Below are 25,047 nucleotides of genomic sequence, written 5' to 3' on the forward strand. Positions count from 1 at the left end.
GCCGCGGGCGCCGCCGCCGGTGCCAGCCCGGAGCCCCCGCGGGAACCCGGGGCGGGCAGCGAAACGCCTTCCCCGGGGAAATGAACGATGCGGGCGCCCTGTGCGCCCGGCTCCCGCTCGCTTGAAAAGGCACCGGCAGGGAAATCTCACCCCCCCGGCCCCCGCCCGGCCCGCGCCGCAGGGACACAACCGGCAAAAGTGAGCAGAGAAACCTTGGCAGCTGCGATTTTATTACGCGGCGGTTTAGGTGGAGTCGGGGGGGCGGGGAACGGGACAAAATATTAGGGAGACACATTCTGGTGCTATACTGCAAAGCAATAGCCGCCAGAAGAAATAACGCCCATAACCCCAAGCAATCCACACGCCCGAGTTCAAAAGGAACGTCTAGAGGGGGATGGGAAAGGAAAACACCCGAGATTTTTGAGACTTGGGCTCCACTGACGTGTGTGTTTCTTTGGCAGAACTCCTGTCTCCGGCGGCGTCTGCCTTCCCCTTGACCCCTCTGCCCGCACCAGCCCTGCCACCCAGCCAGCCCTTCTGGCTTGGCTGTTCTTCAGGCAGATGGGTCTCCCACCCCAAATCCAACCCGTACCCACAGGCGGGGCACCGCAGCGGAGGCCAGCAGTGGGGACGTGAAGGCTGCCCCCGCCGCTGCTCCCCACAGGAGCAGCACAGCCCCACGGGAGTCCATGCCACGCGAGGAAGCCGCGCTAGCGCCACATCCCTCCGCGTTACGTCCCTCAACTCCCAGAATGTTCCTCCTATACCTGCTTCGCCGGCACGGCCAAGCCCTCCTCCCGTTCCTAGTTACTCCTCTGGGTTATGGTAGCATCCCCAAAGCACCGGCTAAGACCGCTGTGTGTCTATGTGAGCAAGAAAAGAGTGTTTGTCACCCTCAGGCCTTGCGAGCAGCCGAAGGCAGAGCTGGGCCGCAGTGCTGGCCAGGCTCCACGTCCCGCTTCCCGCAGGCTGGCTGGCTCTGCGCAGCCCCACACCGGCACTGCTCCCCCCGTCACAGCACGGCCACGATGGTCCAAGCCCTCAGGACACACTCTGGGGCTGGTGATGGTGATAGACCCGCTGCTCCCCACGCCTTGCGGGTCTGCAAACCCCATGGATCTGTCTCAAAAAATACCCCAAAACCAACAGATCCCTTGACTCAAAGTCAAGGAGCAAAAGCCAGGAGGGGAGGGAAGCTGAGACGAGTGGGCCTTCTTGTGGTCACCCATCAAGCTAGCACTAAGAAGAGTCAAGGGGTTTAAAATATTAGGGAGACACATCCTGACATATATATCCATGGGACACAGCAGGGCCCTCTTGTTTGGTTGCAGGCTATCCCCACTGTCTGGATTTATTAAACCATTGTTGATGTTTAGCTCAATATTGCAAGGTCTAAGGCCCCAATCCAAACTACAGTCAAGCCAGGGGACAGTGATTGTGGACTGTAAATAGAATCATAGAATAGTTTGGGTTGGAAGGGACCTTCCAAGGCCATCTAGTCCATCCCCCTGCCATGAGCAGGGACATCTTCAACTAGATCAGGTTGCTCAGAGCCCCGTCCAGCCTGGCCTGGAAAGTCTCCTGGGATGGGGCATCTACCACCTCTCTGGGCAACCTGGTCCAGTGTTTCACCACCCTCATTGTAAAAAATTTCCTCCTCATGTCTAGCCTGAATCTCCCCTCTTTTAGTTTAAAACCACTACCCCTTGTCCTGTCATAACAGGCCCTGCTAAAAAGTCTGTCCCTATCTTTCTTAAAGGTCCCTTTTAAGGGGGAATATTTTAAATATCCTTTGAGAGTTCCTAGAAGAGCAGAAAGAGTTTAAATCATATGTCAATGGAATGCTTTTGTGCAAGCAGAGTATTAACTGACTACAGCACCATTACCACCAGAGGAAAATAATTCAGTACAGACAGCATATGTGGAATACCTTCAAAACTATAATCTTATCACCCCTAGACTACTTTGAAAACAATTAATTCAACAGATCAGCCTTTTAAACATGGCTGTTGTATGGGCATGACCTGCTTTGTATGTACAGTTGCTGCTGAAGCTGATTATCTTCCTGCTGCACATTCTCCGTCGTCAAGTACTGAAGTGTATAACAAAGTTTCTGAGCCAAAGATTGACCCACATACATCATTAACAAACCTCATGTTTGAAATGAGAAGTTGGTTTCAGATAAGTGTAAAGACTATAAGAAGAAAACAAATTAAAATGAATATATTAGTATTAATGCTGCTCCCTTACTTCGGTGCCCTACAATTGAAGCCTGGATGTTTAGAGTCTTCTCGGTTCCTGAAGGGCATTAACCTACAGCATGAAAGTTGCTTTTCCAAAACTGAGGATTTGGTGCATAGAGAGATTGATACATTAGACACTTTACTCCCTCTTTAGCCCCCTAATTCCCTACCCATCAAAATTTGTTTAATATGACTGTACTAAGTCCAGGCACAATGACTGCAAAATGGTTACAGACTGCTGTATCCACAAGCAATACACCTGATAAGCATCCTCAAGAACACCCTCAGAACAATATTTGGCTCATTACCTATTTATTAAGAATTTATCATCATGTTTTTAATGTGAATCAAGCTCTTTGGGGCCTGAACAACCGCGCAGCCAAGTGCCAGAAAGCCCATAAAAGCTGCTCTGTCAACATGGATGGAGGACTGGCTTCCTTCTAAAATTCCTCTCCCAGTAGCAGGTTCCACCACAACCATAAGCAGGATGGCTGCTCTGGTGACAGGGTTGAAGCTCCCTGAGCAGGCTTTGGCACACCGAGTCATAATACTCCTCAGCAAGCCATTACAAGTCTAGCAGATTAATGATAAAGCCAAGGGCTAGCTACACTTGGTAACGTTTAGGTGAATTTTTATGAAGGACGTGGTTACTGATCTGTCTCCTCAGTCTTGACTGGGAAAACAAAAAACTCATTCTGGAACCCACAAGAACAAAACCTGATTTTTTTGTTTTACTAATAGTAAAGATATTCTCTTAAGTGTAAGAAAACAGTCGTGCTTTGGTGACCAAAACTGGACAGATGCTGCTTTCTCAATATGACACTCACATTTCCATGACTTACCTTTTTTTTTTCTCTGCTTCTCTAAAGTCATTACTGACTGTGGGCAGGCTCTTGGCCAGCCTGTACTCTGACGAGTAAGAAGAATCAGTCTTGAAACTGGAAAACGAGGGGGTGTTTCCTCCTGCCTGCTCTGAGCCTGTTGGGGACACTCATCTGGGGAACCTGGACTGCGGGGGCGGTAGGGGGTGCGTGGAGGTGCTTCCCCCTCCCTGTGCTGTGAATTCAGCCCACAAAACCATCTGAGATGGGCACAAATCTACAACCATTAACGCTTCACACAGGGCCACGCGTCTTTACGTGCCTCTTCCAGGCGGCACCAGGTCGATGTTCATGGCCAAAGCCGTGTTTGTGCGACACATGCCCGTGGTGCAGGAGCCATGCTTTTGGCACGGCAGCCCCCTAGGTGTGTGGGACCACCCAGATAACCACCGCAGATGCACCCACCGAATGCCCCACGCCCCCGCCTCTCAAACTGCCACCTCCTGGGGTAAATTTTCACCTTTTCGGTTAAATCTGAGTTAGTAGGTTTTGCCAGAAAAAGATACTGAAGAATGGCACCACCCCAGGGAAAGGAAAAGTGCTTTTCTCATTGGCGGTGAATTCAGGTAACTTACTTGCCAGCAGGTGCATATCTAGATGTATTATGTCGTCATGTCCCACGTGATTAGGTGCAAAGCACAAGCAGACGGAGCAGTGTGGAGAGGTTAGCAACATAACCGAAAAGAAGCAAGTTTGGTGGAGGAATTTAATGCAGAAGAGGACAGTGTTTAAGGCCTTTAAATTAACTCCCTGTTAAAGCTATTATTTACTCCATGTTAATAGGAAGGAGTATGCAACTATTTATTTATTTGTTTATTTTTAAATAAAACCATCTTTTGCAATCCTCAGTTAAAGAGCTCCCTCCAACTCTCTAGAAGAATAAATCGGTCCTTCATATGCACAGTTAGTTGCACAGCCCGCGTGGTCCATGTGCCGGCCACACATGCGCTGGTTTGTTTTCCTGTGCTGGAAGGAGGGTTCAATCTGGGACACTGAATTATAACGTGCTGGTTTAAAAGTAGTCACCGGTTCAGACCTGACTAGCCCTAGCTCTGTTTACACTGACGAGTAAGAAAATCTACTCAGGAATTACCCCAACTGTAGTTCTATTAGTCCTCACACGCCGGCTCGACGCAGGCAATTTACAGTTGTCTCCTCCAGCAGGGTTAAATGGTACAGTGAGAATAATGTGCTGGCCCTGTTCACCTGGGAGATTGTGCCTGGTGACTTCGATGCTCCCCTGCCACTGCTGAAAAACAGGTACAGAATTACCTACTGCTGATGCATGAGGAATGAGAAACTCTGGGCAGGGAAAGGCAGCTGTAAATCTAAGGGTGATAACCAGCTTTAGGCTACACGGACCATGAAAATATCCCTAAAGGGACGAAGCAACCAGGTGGCTGAGAACCAAAATTTCACATGGGTACCCATTATGCTCAACACTGTTAGACGGTGGCTTCCACTTATTTTTAATCATTGATCCTCCATTCAGTCCTCCATTTAGTTCTTTTAAAAAATCAGCTGCACTGAAAATACTGCAATCTCTTCCATCCTTCATTGTGATCATATTCCATAGCTTTTGGCTTATTTTGAGCACAAATCTAGTCAGCCATTTAAGTAAGAGGAAAGGCAAGAAAGGATCACAATGTAGTTTTGTTTAATTCTGGTGTTATTCAGAGTTCTCCCAGCAGTAATTGCAATTAGCACCTGGTACCAGACTCCGTGGAGTCTCAGTGGTTGCAGCATGACTACCCCTGCCTAAACTCCCCGTGGTTTCCAGGCGATTCCCAGCAAGTACAAGGAAGAATCATCCCTCATTATTAATATTTTTTGTTAGCCCATTCAAACAGGAGCCAGAAGAGATGCACTAAGGACCACATTAAAAAGCTGAGAGATCACATCATGCATTATCCTACCATAGGAACAGATGAAAGTCAAATGAGAGACAGAATTAGCATGGGTGCTAGAATCTATGCATATGCAAGAATCCACCTCCAACACAAAACCGAAAGCCCTGTTGTAGAAATATAGGTTGCTAAACAAGCTATTAAGTGGTATTTTACACACAAAAAGGAACGTTCATTCTTCCACTAAAAACACTCTTTGGAGTTAGAGTCTCCTGCCAGGTGGATTATTCACTCCATAAATCTCAATCGCCAACAGACTCCTTGGCAGCCAGGAAAAGAAAACAATGGGCACTTGACTGCAGATTAACAGACTATCAAGGTATTTTAGTCCTTTCTCACTAGGGTGTGTGGAAAGACTTAAAAAGCTGGACAGTGCAGAAACCTCTGAAGATCACAAGAAAACCCAGCAACCCCGATCTAAAAAAGAAACCTAAGGGCAAGACATAGAACGGAGATAAGAAAGGAAAGCAGAAAAAGCATTACAATAAGGTACTAAAAATACAAGTAGAATGTGAAGAGCTGTATTTTATTTCTGACATTAATATAATCAGCTGGTTTAGAGACACGAAGCTCTGCCTCACTGATGGTGCTGTCTAGTACCTGGAAGTAAAGGATGAAGAGAGGAATCTAGAAAGAGGATCCAATGAGATATGAGTGAGAAAAGGAATCAACATAATGCAAAATTTGAGCTCAGTGATGACTGAAAAATAATGCATTTAAAGAACTACAATGCCAATGTAAGCTAGTATTAACATTTAAAAATGAGCAAAGGAAATACATAGATACTGAAAAATGGGATCTACGAGCAAAACAAAGGAATTTTCTTTGTTTTCTTTTATCCTACAGTTTTGTTATTATTTGTCTTGCAGTATTTACACACACTCTGTCTGGACATGTAATCATAAGGGAAATTAACCCTGGATAACCCCACGCTGCAGCACGTTTACAGAAATTGCTCTAGAGAAAACAACTCTAGGAATAAAACGGGGGATGTTCAAACCATCGGAAATCAAGTGAGTCACAGACATGATGGGTCTGAAGGATGGGAAAATCTCTTTATGAGAACATGCCATTAAACATTACAATCAAGTATAAAATTGCTCTGCCACAGTATTTTGTTTTATTTGCATTGTTAAATTTCTTCTCCTAACAATAATGGATAGTTTATAGCACTAATGATTTATACAAAGGAGCTGCGTAAATGCATCCCAAATGGGCGGCTTCTTTCTTAAGAATTGTAGACTCAGTTTCCTTCAGCTTGATCACAAATCAGTGACTCACACAAATTTCACATGTGCCTCAGGATGCAATGGTGCAGCTTCTAACGAGGTTTCATGATGGATTAAGTTCCTATGGTGCAAGAGATGTGTAAAAATTTATGCTATTTAAAAAAAGAACACTGCATTTCCACAAATTGCCGAGGTGCAAAAACTATAGATGCTTTGCCATTAACAACTGCCATCATTTAATCCTTCTGCATGGCTATTTTACTGAGCTCATTACTTCTGGCTTCTGCAGCCCCGCTTAAAATAAAACATGTTGTCTGTATACAATTTGTGTATGCACAGGTACACAAACACAAATTGTCCCCAATAAATCAAAGTAATTTATCTGGAGAAGGGGGTCACAGTTTAAGAGCATTTAAATTGGTGTGCAAAACACATTTACCTCACTTGCAGTACAGCCCCAAAAGTGATGTGGACTGAGATTTTTGACATGCAAAACTATTTGGATTTTTTACAGTTTATAACCCACTTTATGGTATAACAGAGTATTTTATTCCCAATCCCCAGCATTCCAAAGCTGTTAAATCAGGCTCCCTCAAATCAGAAATCAGAAGAATGGCATAAAACATTTTGAGATACAATTTGATCACATCTTTCCAGTGTTTCTTTGACCTTTACATCACAACGAAGGTATTCGTCAATTCCTTTGATTCCAGCAGATGACAAGACTGGAAATAAGAATCAGAATCTAGTCAAGACTTCTTAGGCCAGCAAAAATGAGAAAAACTGCAGACATAATGTACTCAGCTCATGGGGGAGCATCAGGAAGTTTCTAATGCACTTCATTTCTGACTAATGGCCTAAGTCACCGTGTAAACAAAAATCCCGACGAAGGAGATGTCAGGAGGAGATGGGAGAGAAAGTCCACAGAGAACATCGGTCCTCGGATGCTTCCTGCAGTTTTTCCATAACCGCTTACCCGGAGCCAATTTTAACGCATCATCACAGGCATTCCTCGGCAAGCAGCGGCATTTCTGCCGCTTCCCTCAGACTGGCAAAGGAGTAAGACTTCCCAAAAATACATTCTCCAGAGAAGAGGGAATGAGGCAAGCGAGCTCAGCGCTCAATGGGAATCGGATATCTCACTGCTGCTTGTGAAAAGCGGACGTCTGAGTAAACCACCAGCCAAATGACAACCGCGTTGCAGAAGCCACCGGGCTATTTTTACCGAAGCAGAATGTTATCTTTTCATTTTGTATAAAGGCAATAAAAATTCATAAGATTCATGCTCTGCATTTAAAGAGAAAAGCTTGGTAATACAGCATTCAGACCACGTGGTTTTTAACATTACCATGACCGGTCTACGTTCTTCAGTCTTTTGATTTGTTCACAGGGATGGTGTTTACGCTGACTCGTTCATAGTACATCATATCACGTTTTAATGATTCAGTTCGGCTCTGACAAAAGGAAACATCTGCCATAATTTCTTCTTTCGTGAACTTTATCACAATTAAAAATCTGACGTTTCACCAGCCTGCGTGCCAACCGAGAAGCACGCCAAGTTCGGCACTTCCCGATACATACAAATGCGTGCGGCGTGAACAGCTAGTACCAACAGCACTGAGCCATCACTGACTTGTCAGTTCCCACCGCAAAGGAAAAAAAAAAAGATCACAGTTTGTGGGCACTAATTTCATAATCTTGATCTGGTTTCCATATGACAGTGCAAGAGAGAGAAAGCAAAAAAAAAAAAAAAAAGCACACTTCACAGTTCTGTGTGATGACAACATAAAATTTCTGTCTTGCCCTGTTGCAGCCAGAAAAGCATTAAAGCAGCATGTCAAAACTGGCGTAGCTTCTAAAAAAATGTTTTCCAAATACCACTTGATGGACAGCGCCCTAGCAACTCGATTCAAAGCTTAAATCCGCATCTACTTTACATTAGATGAGGCCAGTCCTGCCTGACGCAACAACAGTATTCTTGTTTTCAGCAGAATTGTTGTTATCGAAAAACTCAAGCCACTTCTGAGACACTGCACATGTGATAGGAAGGCAGCTTGACCATTTAATATGAAGACCACCAACCTCTTGTACCTGACCTAAGGCCAGGGTAACTCTTGTACCTCTAGGTAGTTCCAATCACACCACCAATTCAGGGTGGAAGCCAAGAGCCAAAACCAAAACCAGGGTCCTAAGGGTACAAGCAGCGCGGTGCCGCTTCGTACACGGAGCAGCAGGGTCGCACTGCTGGGTGGGCTGTGATGTTACTGAGCCCAGGCACTGGGGGGGAACGGATGTTTCTGAACAGACTCCAGGACAGAGCTGGGGTCACAGTGAGGGTTGAGGGGTGCTTTCGAACACGGCTGCTCCACTTTTTCTGTACTACCAGCATTATACTGGATCGGGTAGGATACCATAAAGCTTAAGTGTCTCGTGGGACGACTTCAGGGACTGAGAAAGAAAAGGAAAAATGACTCTGCATACAGAGCATACAAGACTGCCCCAAATGTATGGCACAGGAGATGTTTAAGGAGATGCATGGTGTACTAGCTACGAGATCAGACTGAGATTCAGCTTCTCTCTCCAGCTCTACTACAAACCTGCCAGTGACCTAAGGGAAGTCCCGTCAGCTCTCCCTGCCCGTCCCCGCTCTTCTCTCCCTTGGTTGCACAGCAGCACTCGTGCAGCGCTTCCGCAGAGCGCGGCCTCGCTCCCTGCACTCCTCACACGCACCCCGGTACCAGCACCGTATGGAATCTGGTCTGCTAAGCCACTTCTGAAGATGACACGTGAGCACTTAAATCACAAAGGCGCATTTTCAAAGTCTGCCCAGTGGTCAGTGGATGGGTGCCCTGTCCCAATGAGCAAAAGGTCAACCCCAAGCAGCTGCAATAGCATTTTTCTGTGTGTGTGACAGCAAAAATAAACATAATTTGCTTGAAATCTCACCAGACACACTGGCAACTGACAGCTAATGTATCTTACAGTTGGTTGGCTGGTATTTTTGGATGGGAGGCTGCATTTCAAGCTACTTCATCCTGTGTTCCCACTCTGTGCAACTGTACTTCTGACACTGCACTGACTCACCCCTTGCATCTTGGTGTAGCCCACTGAAGAGACACTGTTACACCCCATTTGGGTGGGGTGGGACTTTCTGGGTGAATCTCCTTGTTGGAGAGGAAGTTTTGAGATCAAGATACTCATTTTCAGGGTTACAGGTGTGGAGGTTTTTTACAGTTGTGTTTGGGTTTTTTTTTTTCTTTTTTAATGAGTAATAGCAAAGAACATTAGTAACACCTGATTTCTAGAAGAGTATTCAAGATTACAATATTCAAGAAGCGATTGGACAACGCCCTCAGACACATGGTGTGAATTTCGGGGTTGTCATATGTAGGGACGGGAGCTGGACTTGATGATCCTTGTGGGTCCCTTCCAACTCGGGACATTCTGTGATTCGACAGAGAAACCGTGCTCTCCCATGTGTGCATGAACACACAGAGCAGGAAAAGCACGTTCACTCCCTCTCATTTCTCCACGTTACCCCATTGGGGTAGCAAAACTACTGCTGCTTCAAATTTGGCATGGTTCTATTTTTTAATAAAACCCACGGTTTTCATTAGGATTAAGGCGAAGGGCTAAAACCGAATTGTTCTGCAGCTTCCAGAAAGAGAGGACTGTGTTTCCCACCCAGCCTAGGAGGGGACGCTGCCCGCACAGCACACCTTCCAGACCGTCTCCAGGCAAGCAGTCTTCTGGAAAAGCAAAGGGCAGAGAGATCTCTCCATCATCCCTTTCGGCCTGAGGTCAGGCGTCTCTGCCGTACTTCTGATCCTCCGAGTTTTAAGCCAAAGCTGCAGAGAACCAGCCTGAGCCAGGCAAGCGCTTTGCAATGCAGCTTTGTGATCCCCTCAAACCGGGACCGCTTCATGCGTTTGTGCAGCGATTCAAGAAGCAGCCTTGACTGCTCACCCATTAACTGTGGGACGTGAGTCAGGTCTGCAATGCTGAGAGACGGGCTATTTTTACCACGCTTAGGATGTGCTGTCACAATGGTAAATCCCAGTTGCAGATTTACCAAAAGCGCTAAGGAGATTTGTCTGGGATTTCAGGACGCTCGGCATCCTGATCTGCATAGCAGCTCAGACCGGGCTTTTTGCCATTCAGAAGTCCCCGAAAAACGACTCGTGAGAGTGTGTGGTTTGCCAGCGCAGTGCGTATTTGGCAAGCATGCGGGGTCTGGGATGTGTCTGACATCAGAGGCACATGCTGGCCACCTGCACACGGCATCCAGCCTCCCCCGCACAGGGGACTTCATCAAACACCTACGTGCACATGTGTACCCTCTCTCCTGTCCTCAATGCCTGGGCACACCAGACCATGAGGACCATGCAGACTAACTCCCTGTGGCATGTGGCAAAGGCCTGGCCACGCAGCCCCTGCCCTCAGGCAGGGTGATGTATACTCCCCATACATCCTATGCCGCTCCTATTTCTGTAGCCTCAGCCAAGTGCAGCGCAAACTTAGAATCACAGAACCGTTTGGGTTGGAAGGGACCTTAGATATCATCTAGTTCCAAGCCCTCTGCCATGGGCAGGGACACTTTCCACTAGACCAGGTTGCTCAAAGCCCCATCCAGCCTGGCCTTGAACACTCCCAGGGATGAGGCATCCACAGCTTCTCTGGGCAGCCTGTTCCAGTGCCTCATCATCCTCATGGTGAAGAGTTTCTTCCTTATATCTAATCTAAATCTACCCTCTTTCAGTTTAAAGCCATTACCCCTTGTCCTGTCACTACATGCCCTTGTAAAAAGTCTCTCTCCAGCTTTCTTATAGGTCTCCTTTAGGTACTGGAAGGCTGCTGTAAGGTCTCCCAGGAGCCTTCTCTTCTCCAGGCTGAACAACCCCAACTCTCTCAGCCTGTTTTCACAGGAGAGGTGCTTCAGCCCTCTGATCATCTTCATGGCCCTCCTCTTGACTCGCTCTAACAGGTCCATGTCCTTCTTATGTTGGGGCCCCCACAGCTGGACACAGGACTCCAGGTGGGGTCTCACCAGAGCAGAGCAGAGGGGGAGGATCACCTCCCTCAACCTGCTGACCACACTGCTTTTGGTGCAGGCCAGGATACAGTTGGCTTTCTGGGCTGCGAGCTCACATTGCCAGCTCATGTTGAGCTTTCATCAACAAATAACCCCAAGTCCTTCTCCTCAGGGCTGCTCTCAATCCATTCTCCACCCAGCCTGTATTTATGTTTGCGACTGCCCTGACCCATGTGCAGGACCTTGCACTTGGTCTTGTTGAATTTCATGAGGTTCACATGGGTTCACCTCTCAAGCCTGTCAAGGTCCCTCTGGATGGCGTCCCTTCCCTCCAGCATGTTGACTACACCACACAACTTGGTGTTCTCTGCAAACTTGCTGAGGGTGCACTCAATCCCACTATCCATGTTGCCAGAACTTGCAATTACTTCCCTCAAAAAGTTTCCAGCCTGCAGCAAGAGCCCACCTCTCTTCTCGAGGATCTGATCCCCTGGCTGCAGTAGCTACTCAAAAGGGTCTCATGGGAGAAATGTCAGTGCACCCATCACTGATGGCTTGTGGATGAAGTCTGAGAAATGTTGCTGTATGACACTAAGGACGGTGAGGCTGAGTTGCTGCTCATACCTCGCCTGCCATGTTTCCTGCCTTGGCAGCTGTGTATCATCGTATTAGCACAGCTTTGCTGAATTAATTAGAAAAGGCACACCCATTCCACTGCTCATCCTGGTTTTTTTAGACATGTTGAATAACTTTACCTGGCTGTCAGTGTATCTGATTTCTGCTTTACACACAAAAGATGGCAAGAAGGGAATTGCTCAAGCCAAGGTTGTATACATACAGAGAACACAAATCTGTCATACAACCCAAACTGGCTCTCAGCTCCAACCTATCCTTTTTCGGGCAGATGGCTTGGACATTTTGATTTTAGAAGGACTCTGGCATTTTTCCTTCATGTCCTCGCGTATTTCTTGCTCTGAAAGCTCAGGCTAGGACTTTCGTTCCTTACAGCTGTCTTCCTCAAAGCCAGCTTAAACCTGAACACCTCCAAAAATTTTCAGGAAGGTGTCTTTTTTTTGTTGTTTTTTACTTTTAGAGGTAAGAACTGTGGTTCTCAGTGTCAAATCAGAAAAATTTGATGGTCTGTTTTTTCTGCTAAAAAAAAAAGTTTCTTTTTTCTTTTTTTTTTAGCACAGTGTGAACTTCTGTCGCATAAAGAACTGTCGGAGGCCCAGTTTCCAAAATGTTCGTATTTCATCTTTTCTGCTGTATTTCTGCAGTTAATACTTTACAATTCTGCCTAAAACTGAGGTAGTTTTAGTTTCTCTATTGCCTACACATTTTGTCATTTTTAACACGACAGTACTGTAACCCGCTTGTTTTCTCAGTGCATCTTTCAGCATCACTTGTACTTCACAGTGCAGATGTCTAATGCAGATCAAGGCAGGCGCTGCAGTATATTCTGTTCCAAAAGATATCCCCACCTCCTCATTTGTTTTGCAACACGGCTATCAAAGCATTACATAAATAACATAATAGTTAGCATATATCCATTGTTTTACATATTTTGAATGGTTTATAGATGTTACTGAATTTCTTCACATGCTGCTCCTGTGCAGTAGATGCAGAGGTGATCATTTTAATATGAATTGCAGCTACAAAGCAAGTCAATAGCTAAACTAAATAATCAGATCGACAGCCCTTTCTCAGCTTCCGAGGCCAGAATAAATCCCATTTATAAGGAAGAAACAGCAAAAAAAATTGCAGACCACCTCCTGCAAATGAATGAAATGTAGGCTAACTTGGATCACAGCTTTTTCTCCCTGAGCCTCTAGCCCAAATCTGAAGCCCAAGTTCTCTCCCTTAAAGCTCAGACCCAGAGGCACAGCTCACTGGTCACTGCAATCTTCAAAGTTTCCCATCTTGAACAATTTACTTTCAGGAACAAAGCCTGGAAGAGGTCCAAAAGCCCCGTGTGGGCTGGCAGCAGCTCAGGATGCCGTCTAGGTGTGTCTGGCTTGCTCAGCTAACAACTCTTCCCACTTTCCCCCATTCAGAGCACGCTCGTGTTTCTCCATACTGCATCCAGCCACCCATTAACTTCCATTCCTTCACTTCTAAAAAGGCTACGCCGGTTTCTCCCACTAGATCCCCAGCTTTATCCGCTGCCAGACACATTGGTGTTTTAGCTGGTGGCTGAGAATTCCACAGCAAATGTACAGTTTAGGATTTACGGCTGGGAAAACAATTTCCCAAAATATCTGTACGAACGCAACGCAGAAATATACCGCACTATAGCGGCAAGTATTCTTTCTCAAAATGGAAGTGTTAAACTTCAAGCACAGCTCTGTGCCTGAGATGAGCCAAGAAACTTCTGAAATGAGAACCAGGCCTTGCTCAGCACCCTGTGGGCAAAGGAGCCCCCTCCTTCCCGCTCCTCTTCCCCCTCCAGGTAGCCCCGGCAGGGTCAAGATTTGTATCTCAGCTATGCTTTTAAGCAAAACTCCCCTCAATACTGATACCGGGACAGTGTTTCCTAGCTGCTACCCTCAAATTGTTAAATCCTGAAATGGGTCCCTCTGAAGGTTATTAGAATCATAGAATCATATAGGTTGGAAAAGACCATGAAGATCATCGAGTCCAAACTTAAACTAATTTTTCATGTGCTGAAACACAGAGGGAAATAAACACTAATATTAACCTGTTTAAACAGCAAGAAGTCCCCTCCGCCCAGCCCCAGCTTAAAGCTACAAAAATTAAATCCATAAAGGCATTTATAGAGAACGTCTTATTTCGGGAAAAAAAACCCAGAAGTGACTGACACAGTTATTTGTCACTGCTGGTAAATAAATTTGTGCGGCTCACAATGTTTACCCTGGAGTACGGCTGAAAGATCCATTCGTGCTGCATTAGAAACCCGCCTCAATGACAAACTTCAGCTCCCTGCTCCAGCAAAGCTGATGTATTGACTAGACAGGTAGATATTAGGTGCTCCGACTGTCTGGATGCTATGGAAATCACGCCGCACGCATTTGACCGCTGTCAGCGGCAAAAGACAAGCGCCGGCCTCATTCTTATTCTAGCCAGGAAAAAGGCCTCGTCTGCATTAGCCTTTTTACTGAAAGGCTGCCATATTTGTCAGTTCAGACGCATGTAAGATAAGCTCTTTCCCCGTTATCTAATATTTCACCAGGCAGTGGAAAGGAAGGATAAGCAGAACCTAATAGTCTATGTGGGCAGGAGATCTTGAATGCTGTCAAGCTCAGTGCAAGGCCTGGATGCCCTAGACAAGGGGGAGTTTGCAGCAGAAGTTAATCACTTCATTTTGAAGAAAAACTCGCAGGGATTTGGAGAAACGGTTATGACTTATCCTGGCTACGCAGAAAGCAAGGAGACACGTGTAAAACCCTTAGTGCAGCATTATACTCGGCGCCTGTCCCTCCCTGTAATGTAGGTACCGCTCGGCTAAAACTGCAGTCCAGTCAAAGGGGATTAAAGAAGGCAGCTGTAAAACCGCTGCTTTCCCTAAGCAGCTGGAGGAAACAGAAGGACAGGCAGGAAGAAGCAAAATGAAAACCCAAATTCCGCATTCTTGAAATGTCTTGGGCCGATCAGTCCCTTGCACGGCTGCAGCCTGGTTTACCTGTACTCCTCCCCTCTAAAACCGCACAGTTCTCACACAGAGTTGGTAGCAACCTGGCAAACAGATCAGAAAGGCTCTTGCTCAGTCGCAGAGCTCCCAGGCGAGCACGTATCTAACAGGCTTTTATGCTGCATGATGTGCATACAACAGTGCTAAGCGAATTCTGCATAAAATTAAGATAGCCTGTCTCAGAGCTCACAGAGTAAGTCTGATTTAACAGCATGTCTGCTTAACAGATACACCATCTTAAACAGTAGTGACTATATGGTCACACTACTACATTTTAATGCGCTGGCATGAGAACTGAACTGTATTTGCACAGTAGTGCAGCCCCAAGTATAAGCTTTCAACCTTGTTTTGGCCCACCTAGAACAGCCAAGCTACACCCAAATATAGAATCATAGACTCATAGAATCAGAATCATTTTGGTTGGAAGAGACCCCCAGGATCATAGAGTCCAACCATGTTGTGGTTTGTTGCGTCGTTTGTTGGTTTTTTTTCATCTGGCAAAAGTGGATTTTTGGGGCATAACTGTTAATAGGTGCCCTGCCAAAATGTAAGTGACAGCCTCTGAGGAAAGGGTTACAACACGTGCATGGGATGTGGTGCATCCCGCATCCCTCTGCTGCCCATTCCTGATCCACAGCCCACATTTGAAATCACTGCGTAAGTGACGCGGTCAATTGTGTCATGTGCATGGACTTCTAACGTCAGCTCTGCACTTAATACCTCATCTGGTCTCCAACAGTAATTTCGATCCTCCCTGCAGTCAACAACGCCTTGGCCGTCCATAGCAACAGTCCCAGGACAGCTGCTGTCAGCAGCACCGCATCGCCCGTGCCCGCATGTGACGGCAGCCCTGCCGCGTCCCCATCGTCCCCCGTGCAGAAAGTCACAAGAAACCTATTCCCAGGGAGTCAAGTGCTCCTCAGCGTCAGCACTCACCATCCTCGTGGAATAGGCCAGCTGGGAGAAGATAGTGCGCAGCATGTGAGCCTGCAAGGAAAACAAAGCCTAGCCTGCATCTAATTTTAGGCTTGGCAGCCTTAAGGATGTTCTTGGCCGTCTTTATCTTTGGCTTTTCCAACTCCTCTTCCTTTAAGGTCATACCGTTAAAAGCAGTTGTGCTGCCTCTTGCCTTAGGTGTCTTCCCTTCCCCACATAAGCCGATCAGAGGGTGCAGCAGTGTGGAAGCCCTGACCTCCCAAAAAGCCCTCCTTTCTGGGAACCAGCAAAAACCCCTCAACCTCCTGGGACAGGTAGGACAGAGAAAAGATGATCCCTCGCACTTTATCTCATCACCGGCCAGCTGCACAGCCTTCCAAATCGCCCTTGTCCTCGGGTCGGTCAAAAGCTCCTCTGCCTTTTCTCACACCAACCTCGTGGTGTATTTTTTCTTATTTATTTTTTTTTATTGTGTACATTAACCACTTCATTTAAGACGGTCAATTTCACATTGCTGGGAAAGAAAAGAGAACAGGAAGGTGCCAGGAGCCACATGGAGTCTCCTCGATGGCCAAGCTCCATTTCTCCTCAAAGACCCCCCTAAGCCCCAAAGCCCATCCAACGGGACTCAGATACCCACTCCTCACACAGGAGCAAGATGCCAGAGGCTCAGTGCTGTGCAGAAATTGCCCGGGGGATAACACCAAGTATCCTCCCGCCCTCCGCAAGCCCCCTGCTCAGGCATCACAGAATCACAGAATCACAGAATGTTAGGGATTGGAAGGGACCTCGAAAGATCATCTAGTCCAATCCCCCTGCCAGAGCAGGAACACCTAGGTGAGGTTACACAGGAAGGCGTCCAGGCGGGTTTTGAATGTGGTTTTTGAATGCTGGAGGAGAGGAGCAGACGCTGGACCACTGTGTCCCACTGACATGGGGAAGCTGCTCATCCCATGGGTGCCTCGGCCCAAGGCTGGTCCCACCACCTAGGCACAGGACCTCTCCAAATCGCAGCCTGTGCTCCCAGCCCCGACGTCCAGCAAAGCGGCACCCCGTGTTTAGGGAGTGTAGAAATGCAAAACGGAGAGAAAGGCGACAGTGGCTTTCAAAAATGTTTTAGTTTTGCTGTTAATTTCCTGAAACGCAGCAGGGTTTTATTTAAAAACTGGAAGAAAAATATAATAGCTCAGTGGTGCTCCTTCGCCCTTCACAGTATTCCGCCTCTGTTGGCGTTTCCCACACCCACACCCGGAGAACGTGGCAGTCCCCATCACGAGAGCACGGCTGGGTCCCATCCCCAGGTACCATACAGCCTCCTGCCCACCCGTGTGGGGCTGAGCAAAAATCCCAGCTCCTGGAGGAAGGTGTCCTTCATGCAGCCATACAACACGACCTCTTCCTTCTACTTCGCATTCCGGCTGCCACGCCAAAGCTTGCACAGAAATGAAAAAATCTAATTTTCTCTGCTTTTTAATATTCTGGGGGTTGTTTTGGTTTGGTTTGTTTTTCAGGGGGAAGAAGGGAAACCTTGATTAGACAGGCGTGGCTACTTAAAAGAAGTCTCTACCAAGTCCATTCTCCAATGAAACAATTGGGGCAGAATGGCTCTCTGTTAATGTTACATTTAGTCATTAAAAACGTGCATTTGTGATTCTAAAAGCTGCTAGAGGCAAAACATAACAGAGAGATACATACTCAGATTTACATCCAGTTTCCAGCCTGGTAGTCTCAGTGAAACTAAAATTAACATCTCTACCTTTCATATGCATTTATGGACAAACATACATTGAGTAATAACCACCACTGCTGTACACATTTGAATCCTCTTTCAGCAGAGGACTAAATGTCTTTTGAAAAACCTAAATAATTTAGCATCATAATAGTGTGAAGTGTGTAAAGACACTCTTATATACTCCATCTTGCTCTGGCGTACAGCGCAGTTGGGTGTTGTCATCTTAAAGCAACAACGCGGTGGCTTTGGGCAGGAAATACACACGGCTAATAGATAAAAGGAACAAAAATACTTGAACTGGACTGGAAAGCATCATTCAATAGTAATAATAGATAATCCAAATAAAAACAATAACAAAAAAAATGCAAATTATACAGTGGGATCTTTAATTATGAGGATCTACAAAGACCTTAGTTTCAGATTTCATCCATGCTTGTTAAACAACATCTTGGTAAAATTAGTTCATTCTTACCATTTATTTGTATTACAGGAACATAAAGATCCTTCAATCAAGAATCACAACTGCAGTGGCCTGAGCATGGCATAATTAAAAAAGACAGTCCTTGCATCTACGAACTTGAGATCTGGAACTATGACAAAAAAGATGAAATTCTTATGAAACAGGAGGTGAGATTAAGGAGTAAAATGCTCCTGTCTACTGTACAAAATTCTGGGTATTCTCAGCTCAACAGCTGCCCAGCCAAAAAAAAAAAAAAAACAACACACCAAAGAAAGCCTTTTTAGGATTTTAACAGCAAATAGTATTTCCCTTATATAAGAGACCATCTACTGAACCACCAAGACAGTTTACTGCTGCACTAGGACAATCTCCCATCAAGCCACACTCAGTAAACGCACAGCCAGACTAAGGGGAGTAGCAGGAGAAATTAGCACCCATTGTATTTTCTGTATTCCAAATGCTTTCTGCTCTTTTTTTTTTTTTTTCCTGAACAGTAAAAGAAACTGTGAAAACAAGGTCCAGATACTAAGTGAAATAAAGCCATTTCCTATCTTCTCGTTACCTATCTTTTAGCATTTTTGGCACCTCAAAAAACAAGACACACTGGGAAATAATTACAGGTTTAAAAGAACAAAGCAAAACAAACCTCCAAAATCAAAAAGGCAATCTGAAAGGTTCCATTTAAGTAAAAACAAATTATCTAGACAGACACACAGTTCAAATGCTGTGGCCATACTACCCTTGACCCTGTCACCACCAGCAGCTGGAAAAAAACGAAGTTGTTTAATTTTTGTTCTATCACTTTAACTTTGCTTCCAGACTGTGGAGACCAGAGAACAGAAAGCTATACCTGGTTTCTGACAGTTTGCAAATTTCAAAGCCCCCTTCAAATAACTTCTGGTGGGGTTTTTTGGTTGTTGTTTGGTGGGGTTTTTTGTTTGCTTGTTTGGTTTTTGGTTTCATTTTTTTTTCTTCCCAGAGCTCCTTGGAGCAGACAACCCTTAGAAATCTGCTCCCACAGTGCCAAGCAGAATGCCAAAATGAAAAAAGAAAAACGGAAAAGCCACAGAGATACGCAGAAAAGAATCAGTGACAAACTAAGCTTCAATGTAAAAAGTCGGGGGGGGGACAGACACAGCAAAACCAAATTAAGGTAAGGGATCTAAGAAATGAAGCCGGCGAGATGCGACGGGCACCCAGGCAGGTGCTGGGAAGCGATGATCTAATGGCCTCCTCCGAGTTGACAGCTGAGGAGCTCCTGGCACAGCACGGCCCGTCTGCAGCACCCGCGCTGGGGAGAAAAGTCTCCATCTACAACTCCTGTGTAAAAAAGTGGCTCTTTAGGCTATCGTAAGACGATAATTTACAATGCCTAGATTCACTCTGTGCTTTGTTGCTGAGGAGGGCAGAAAAAAAAAAACCAATGTACTGTTCCTCTTGTACAGTGGTTTAAAAGCACAGCGCAATTTCAAGGGCAGATCAAAGTTAGACTAATTATTTCCTTTCTGCATATCCTATAACTGAATGTAACAGGTCACTAGGGAAGCGTGAAACAAAAGATGAATGTATTTGCACACACTAACAACAAATACTAAGAAACAAGGACATTATTTATATAATAAAAAGATGCATAAGGGAAAACATCAAAGCTTGTATTAAATATACAAACCCACAAATATATCACCAATGGTGCCTAAATAACTAGGGAAATAAACTGGCTGCTTTCTCCACAGTTCAAATTAAAATTAACTGCTGAGGCGGTTAAATCCTTCAAGAGCCTTTAGCATTACTGATCATGAAGGTTTAATAATTCTAGTATTGCCCACTTGAAGTTAATCCCAAGACTGAAAAAATACATTTCCATTGTTTTCTGTTGTTCAGAAGCATTTGAGTTTACTAAGGAATAAACCTTAAAGACTAAGGCTGCAGTCAGGAAGGCCAGAAACATGGTTTACTATAATTTTTTAGTGAAACTTCACATTTTTATTTATACGGTTCCAGGAATCAGAGCTTTAAAATCCTGCAACTACCATGAGAACTGAAGAGTGGTCAAGAATATGATTTGCCTGTAGAAACTTGCAGAAGCAAATAGTTCCTGTTCTGCATAAATTCCTCTCTAGGAGACCTCAACAGGGATATTTTTGCTTGTGTTACTGTTCCTTTGTCCTTTTCCCAGGGTACTTCATCTGTTAGCTGAGAAACCACAAGCTTTTTGGGGAGAAAAACAGTGCGTAGCTCTGGAGTTTTGTCCATCTGCCAAGAACTGCAAAACTGTTCTCTGTGGCATATCCTTAAGTGTTCCTACTTCGACCACGGCTTCAAAATACCTGTGCAGGGTAAGATGACCCAGCGTACGGGGACTCCTCCAGACAGCACACGACACACCGCAGCATCTGTCCGGGCTCAGGCAACTCGCCAGCTTCTGCGAAGACCCATTAAACTCTCCACGATTCAAGAGAGCTTTTGGTATTGGAGCAGTTGTTTCGAGATCTTCCCCTGAAAACCATGTTCTTGGACAATATGCTTTTTTTCTTTTTCCCCCCCTCAAAGGGCAAAAGAGGTTCACTGGAATAAGAGGAGAAAAGAGAGCGGGCCTTTTCAAGGCAGAGAACCGAGGGTTGTCAGGGAAGCCCTTTAGAACAGAAAGGTGACACAGAGGGAAGGCACCTGAGCAGGACAGAGGGATGGCCACGGAGCACAGGGCCACCACCGTCACCTGGGCCTCCAGAAGCGGCAAAGCGCGCAGCCCCGCGGGAATAACACTTTGCATATTTATTGCTCTTTTCTTTCATTCCTGAAGCCGCAGGGAAGGCTGTCGCCTGGCTCACATCCAGGAAAGGCTGCAGGGATCAGACCGAATGCTGACAGAGGACGAGGGCCTGGCACACAGGAGTCTGAACGGCACACCTAAGCTTCTACAGTAAAGCCAGGAGCAGCCCCAAACTCCTTCTCCATTTCTAGACACAAATAAAGGGCCTTTTATTTGCTTGACAGTGCTCTTTATTTTATTTTTTTTTAATGTGTGCCCTTTTACTGTTTCTTGATGAAGCGTACGGATACAGGCATTTCTCGCCCACGCAGTACTCAAATGACTTTCAAACCTTTGTGTTAGCTTGTCATTTTTGGTAGCTTTCACACCCCTATTGAAACAAAGCTTAGACAAACCCTGAAAACTAAGGATCTCTCCAGACATGTCTAGACTCTCGGTTCAACAAGGCACAATATTTTTGAACTCTCTAACCTTTATGGGAGGTGACCAAAGCCAGCTCAGACAGACTAAACTGACACACCGCCAGCTAATACCCTGAACACCTTAAAATGCAAATAGCTCTAATCTTATTAAAAATGATGCAATTCGCCCTACTGCAACAGCAAGAGGGGGAAGGGAAGCAAAAAATACTATTGATAGCATAGACTACCATTCTCATCAGACAAACCAAGCTGGAACATTTACTAATCATTTCCATTTGCAGTTAAAGAAGCTGAAGAATTAGGATTTTTTTTTTTTTTTACATCCATATTGAGCCCGGTAAAAGATTATGTCTAGGTATGTGTGGGAAGTGAAGAACTGCCACCATCTCCCAAAGACATGACTAATACAAGATTTGGTAAGTCAGGAAGACAATGCCAAGTCTTTCCTCATACTGCACAACTTGGATAAAAGTGACTATTTAGGAAGGTAGCTGGAGCATGCCAGTATAGGCTCATGCTGTACCCACCACTATCAAACAGGTACCTCATTCACTTAGATGCAGCAAACAATGTAGAAACAGGAAAAAAGTAGCTCTTTGCAAGCCAGAGCTGTCATGTTATTCCCCCTCCTACCTCCAGTCTGGGACAGGAGGAAACCTGCTCCCCATATAATGGAGGAGCTGGGCAGCTGCCAGTCAGTTCTTCTTGGAAGAGGGATTGTGCCACTGATGCAGTGAGCATTTACAACCTGTTAAAGCACGGTCTTGATTTCCACTCCTACACGGCTCACGCTCCTAACATAAGGTCAATGAGGATTGGTGGAGCGTTCCTTAGTCTGATGGGTTACTTGTATCCAGTATCCTGGAAAAAATAATGCTGCCTTGCATTTCCGTATGCCCTTCCAGTGAAGGATTTCCAAATTCCTCCCAAAGACTTCCAAGCCCTGAGCCTGGCCCTCAGTGGAAATGCCTCACATGAGGCTGCCCAACCCCAGGCTTGTGGTTGCTCACATTTCCAGATGTCCAATTCACCCCTTTTCCAGGAGCAGAAAGGTACGACCAGCCAGGGCGCTCCAAGTCTCAAAAAGGACACTGACGGTAAACTGGTTTCTACCATGCGGTACCAGCAGACAAGCTGTGCCGCAGTAGCGCAAAAGCCTTTTGGCCACGCTAAGAAGCAAAGGCATATGGGAGAGAGGACTGCTGGAGTTTTGGAAGCTATTTACTGTGGTATGCTGCAACTGGTGTAGAGCAGTGTGTACAGAAGCAGTGTGGCAAGTTGACAGAAAGCAAGTAGCAAGCTGCTTTGCTTTTATTGAGGCTTCGCTCAGCTGGGTTGCCTTACGCAACCACCACAGGAGCAAATTCACCATGGGAGGCAGGAGGATAAGAAGATTGATTCATCTTAAACCCTGTAGAGCTTCTTCATTCTCAGTTTTGCAAAGAGTGCAGTCCCAAAGCACAGATCCTATCACATGAAAGGCCTGTCAAAAATAAAAAGCTAATCATTCTATAAACAATAGAGCATCATCAAACATACATTTGCCTACAGACCATGGATCATTGTTAAATTAGAACAAATCTCTTTTCAAGTGACATCTCAAAGTAAAACAAAACCAACCATATCACCCAAAACCAATTGAACCAAAAGCCCTACAGCTTACTATCCCAACCAGATGCACACAGACCCGCACTTCTGTCTGTTTTGGATCATAAGCGCGTTAACTATGAACCTATTCTCAGGTGAGTATTCCCAGGCCATTGAAAAAATTGCTAATCAATCTTCAATATTGAAAACCCTGGTCAGGTCACAAAAGAAGGGATGGAAGAGTCCCTGAAAGTCAGCTGGGTCTTCCTACTCTTCTGATGGATTTGAGATGAAAGATCTGGTGACAGTCTGCCAATCATCAGACAAAGTACCAGCAAGAATGTCAGCAATTAAGTGAGACCTTAAACGCAAAACAGAATCACAAACCACATCAATTCTATTAACAATAAAACCAAAATTCTGCCGCTGTGAGGCACTTTGAGCAATACCTACACCATGGTTTGTTTTTCCAGCTTACACAAGGGTCCAGCTGACCAGGACTGCAACTTTGCAGAGAACTTCGCATGGCCACTGCTAGTTCAGTGCTATCAGCTCCAAACTTTCATAGTCTCCAAATTACTGATGAGTGTCTTTGAAGTCCAAAAATAAGCCACCATTCCTGTTACCATTCAGCTTTGCAGAACCTTTTCCTGCAGGATCTGAGTGTTCACGCAGAACATGCTGGGTCTTTTCATTGGTTTTAGTCTCAGAATGAGCTGGCAAACAAAATGGGAAATCTGAGTGCACGGTAGAGCCCTGGGACAGCAAGACGAGAGTTCCAGGATTTTCTTCACAGCACTGCAGACTCCACAGAATTTAAACCCAGCTCAAATGGCACCACCGTTGGAACAGGATAGTGTAAAAAAGAGAGGACAGGAGGGCTTCCAGTTACAAGCCCCACCTCCAAATTGCTAGAAAGACTTGGGTCAGTCATTCCAAGTCAATAACCTAAGACCCTTAGTGCACAGCTTCACCCAAGGGAAGAATTTTGCTCACGTCTTTTGCTCCTCACTTGGCTCCAACCCCAGTACGGCGTTGCTGACTGTCTGGCTCCCATGGTCTAGCATGTAGAGACAGGAAACCGGAGAGGCACCAGGCTACTGGGAACATCGGTGCTGCCAGCACGGTGACAAGGAAGCAGGAGATGAGAGATCTCCTCCGTAACCTCCCACGACCACACTCAACAAATCCACATGGAGGATTACCTCTGTGCCACAGAGAAGGAAAAGATCCTAAACAAAAATCTTCTGAACGCTGAAAGAGCGATTGGGAAGTGTTGTGCCGTTTTCCTTCCCACTGCTAGCTCCTTGGGGTTACTGAGCGCGAGGGAGGGATGGTAGATGGAGCACAGCTGTTCTACATGACATGCACCGCTGCATGTCAAAGATATATCATCAGAAAAGCAACAGGAACTGTAACAACACTTAGAGTTTAACGGTGCTGTTACTGCTAACCCTCCACCTTTGAAACCTGCCAGGGATGGCAAAGAGCAAAGGAACTGTAATGATCACCAGAGGAAGCAGAAGAGAGATCCAGACACTCAGAAAGCATCTATGATACAAAAGATTTTTTTATTTTTTTTTATTTTTTTCAAAAAAAATAAATTTTTTTTTTATTTTCTTCAAGCAATTTTATTGGATCACCTATGAAGGGTACACAAGTCATTCTTACACATTCAGCACTCGCTGCACCAGAGCCCACGAACTGGCACAGCCCTGCCCAGAGCCAGAGGATCCTTCAGGCAGGAGGGACCCTGGGAGGTGCCTCATCCCACACTGTGCCCAAAGCCAGGTCAGCACTTGAACCCGGCTCAGGTTCCAACTTACATTCTGCTGATCGGATTCACCGTGAGAAATGCCCTTTAACTCATCGGGACAAGGAGGGAACTCCACTAAATTAAATGAATTCACTTCTAAAAAGACGTTAAATTGGTGTTGCTTGTGTCTACGTAAGGCTGCCAAGGGTTTCTGAAAACAGGCCATCTTGGCGACAGGAAATATTTCTTCTAGCATGCGAGCACTTAAATGGAGTGCATACGGTTACAAAGGTAATTGTATCTTAAACCTACACAGCCGATATGAGCAAAGAACCCCTCAGACAGTATAGTTTAAACCTGCCTCTTGGAAGGAACAAGCTACACCAGCAAAATAATATTTATTTATATTTTAAAAAATAATTTCATCTACCTTCTAGTTTCTG

General features: G+C 45.6%; 1 protein-coding gene and 1 long non-coding RNA gene across 3 annotated transcripts in view; one reads left to right on the forward strand and one right to left on the reverse strand.

Moving 5' to 3' along the window:
- Nucleotides 1-25,047, reverse strand: part of LDLRAD4 (low density lipoprotein receptor class A domain containing 4) — a 291,893-nt gene that overhangs the window by 20,261 nt on the left and 246,585 nt on the right. The gene's annotated exons all lie outside the window — the stretch shown is intronic.
- Nucleotides 13-9,205, forward strand: LOC135985584 (uncharacterized). Of its 2 annotated transcripts, none has more exons than XR_010605794.1 (4): nt 13-198; nt 4,286-4,384; nt 5,901-6,044; nt 6,825-9,205. It is a non-coding gene; the product is annotated as an uncharacterized LOC135985584 (long non-coding RNA). The 2 variants fall into 2 exon arrangements; XR_010605793.1 differs by having other exon boundaries at nt 4,289-4,384.

The sequence above is a fragment of the Caloenas nicobarica genome, chromosome 2 (genome assembly GCF_036013445.1).
Source record: "Caloenas nicobarica isolate bCalNic1 chromosome 2, bCalNic1.hap1, whole genome shotgun sequence".
In the NCBI taxonomy this organism is placed as follows: domain Eukaryota; kingdom Metazoa; phylum Chordata; class Aves; order Columbiformes; family Columbidae; genus Caloenas; species Caloenas nicobarica.